We start from the raw sequence: 3124 nt of genomic DNA, 5'->3' as shown, positions 1-3124 counted from the left end.
TGGCCAAGTGGCAGCATCAATAGACTCAAGCATGGCAACAGTAGTGAGGTTGGCCCAGGATTGGGCAGTATTTTGCTCTGCTATGCATAAGGTCACTGTGAGTCGGTACCGACTCGAAGGCACCTCACAACAAGAACGATATTTACACTGAATGTAAATGGATTAAATATACCAGTTAAGAGATGGAGAATGGTAAAATGAATTAAAAAAAAAAAAAAACCAAGATACTTCAATATGCTGTCTGGTCTGCAAGAGATACACCTTACACACAAAGACAAAAGCAGATTAAATATCAAAGGATGGAAAAAAATATACCACCAAGCTAATTGCAATTAAAAAAAAAAAAGAGTAGGAGAGAAGTATTAATCTCTGATAAAATAAACTTAAAGGGAAAAACCAGCATAATAGATAAAGATGGACTTTATCTCATGATTGAAGAATCAATTGAACAAGATGACATAACCATAATAAGTATCTATGCCCCCAATGAAAGAGCTCCAAAATATACAAAGCAAACTCGAATAGATTTGAAGAAAGAAATAGACAAAACTCCAATAACAGTGGGTGATTTTAATATACCACTTTGGAAAAAGGATAGAACAACCAGAAAGAAACTCAACAAAGACACAGAGGAACTAAACAACACAATCAGTCAACAGCACCTCATAGATGTGTACAGAGCATCCAACCCAACATCAACACAATACACATTCTTTTCCAATGCATATGGAACATTCTCCAGAAAGTCCACGTGTTACACCACAAAACAAGCCTCAATAAATTTACAACCATCACAATACTACAAAACATCTTCTCAGACTACAACACTATCAAATTAGAAATCAGCAATAGGTAGACCAAGGAAATAAAGTCAAGTACATGGAAACTGAATAACACCCTCCTAAAAAGCTACTGGGCAGAAGAAGAAATAAAACGCAAATTCACAAAGTTCCTAGACACAAATGAGAACAAAAATACAACATAACAAAATCACTGGGATACACCAAAAGCAATGTTAAGAGGACAATTTATTGCAATAAATGCACACATCCAAAAAGAAGAAAGAACCAAAACTAACACATTACACATCTCCAACAACTAGAAATAGACCAGCAAAGTAAAGCTACAGTCAACAGAAGAAAGGAAATAATATAATAAAGATTAGAGCAGAAATGAACGAGATACAAAACAGAAAAACTATAGAAAGAATCAACAGGACAAGAAGCTGGTTCTTGGAAAGAATTAATAAAATCAACAAACCACTGTCAAACATAACAAAAGAAAAGAGGGAGAAGACACAAACAACATACATAAGAAACCACATGGGTGATGTCACAACAGAACCAATCAAAACAAAAAGGATACTAACAGAGTATTAAGAAGAGTTGTACTCCAACAAATTTGAAAATCTAGAGGAGATGGATACATTTTTAGAAAACCAGGACCTACTTAAACTTACACAGAGTGAAGTAGAAAACTTGAACAGACCCATAACAAAGGAAGAAATTGATTAGGTCATCAAAAAACTCCCAATCAGCTCTGGCGGCCATTGGAAAATGGCAACCATCACCGAGTTGAAGGCTGTCTTAAAAGACACCTTGGGAAAAAAAAGTGTGTTAGGGCATTTAAAAGCAAGAATCTGAGCTGAAGTTTTTAGTGTCCCAGATGATGAACTTGAACCTCAACTACCATTGTCCCAAGAAAACCTTCTAATTAATGAAGTAATTCGGGAATATTTGGAATTCAACAAATATAAGTATACATCTTCTGTCCTTGTAGCAAAATCTGGTTAACCTGTAGTGCCAGTGGACAAAAAATTCCTTGTCCGTGAAATGAACTCATTGGAAGAACTGAAGGATAATATAATACCACTGTTATATGGAATTTTAACTCATTTGCTAAAATGGATCTGAGGATGGCATCCAGAATGCGTTTCAGAAAGGGTCTTCACTTCAGCTTCCAAGCCTAAATTTTAGCAGACAACAAAGTAGAAGAAAGAAAATGGATTATCATCTAGGAAAAGTGGAAGAGCATAATATTAACTTTGATGAGCTTCATGTTTCTCAAGATGTGAAGAGATGACATTTCCACTTGGGGCATCTTGTGACTAAAAACCATATGTATGAAGTAACTTATTGTCCCGATGTTAACAAAATGTACCAAGAATATGTATATTTTGTAGAAATTTGAGTTTCTGCATAATATTTAGCCCTTTATGTTTTTACTGCCCTTGTTAATAAAGCTGTCATCTAGCTTCATGGATTTGATGTGATGTAACTATAGTTTTTTCCTAAAGTATTTGATGTGATATAAATGTAATTCTCTTTTTAGAAAGTATTTTAAAGTTCCCTAGCAACAACAACACATTTGTGAGAAGTGCAAAGACTTTTTCCATGCCCTGTATGTTCTTCTTAAGAATATTTAAAAATGCAGGTCTGGATAGCCATAGGCACTGAATATCTTCCTGCTGGAATGATTGTGGGTTTGCAAGAACAGTCTGTTGTATAAAACATTTACAAGAACATTAAAAAACTATTTCCTGTGGGAAAAAACAAAAAACAAGACTCCCAATCAAAAAAATGTCCTGGTCCAGATGGCTTCACTGGTGAGTTTTACCAAGCATTCAGGAAAAAGCTGTCACCAATTCTACTCAAATTATTCCAAAATATAGAAGAGGATGGAAAACTCCCTAATATATTCTATGACACAAGCATAACCCTCATACCAAAACCAGGGAAGGACGTCACTAAGAAAGAAAACTATAGACGAATATCTCTCATGAACATAGATGCAAAACTTCTCAACAAAATCCAAGCCAACAGAATTCAACAACAGATAAAAAAAAATAATAATAATAATACATCATGACCAAGTGGGAATCATATCAGGGATGCAAGGATGGTTCAACATTAGAAAAACAATCAATGCAATCCACCATATAAATAAGAAAAAGAAAAAGATCCACATAATCATATTGACTGATGTAGAAGAGGCATTTGACAAAATCCACATCCATTCCTGATAAAAAACACTCAACAAAGTAGGAAATGAAGGCAAATTCCTCAACATAATTAAGAGCATATATACAAAACCAACAGCTAACATAACTCTCAATGGAGAGAAA

General features: G+C 34.5%; 1 pseudogene; it reads left to right on the top strand.

Annotated features, from left to right (window-relative positions):
- Positions 1–1556: 1556 nt before the first annotated feature.
- On the top strand, positions 1557–2082 carry LOC102835230 (annotated as a pseudogene).
- The last annotated feature ends 1042 nt before the right edge of the window (positions 2083–3124 follow it).

The sequence above is a fragment of the Chrysochloris asiatica genome, unplaced genomic scaffold (genome assembly GCF_000296735.1).
Source record: "Chrysochloris asiatica unplaced genomic scaffold, ChrAsi1.0 scaffold00124, whole genome shotgun sequence".
Lineage (NCBI taxonomy): Eukaryota > Metazoa > Chordata > Mammalia > Afrosoricida > Chrysochloridae > Chrysochloris > Chrysochloris asiatica.
This window is presented reverse-complemented; position numbering and strand designations above follow the sequence as displayed.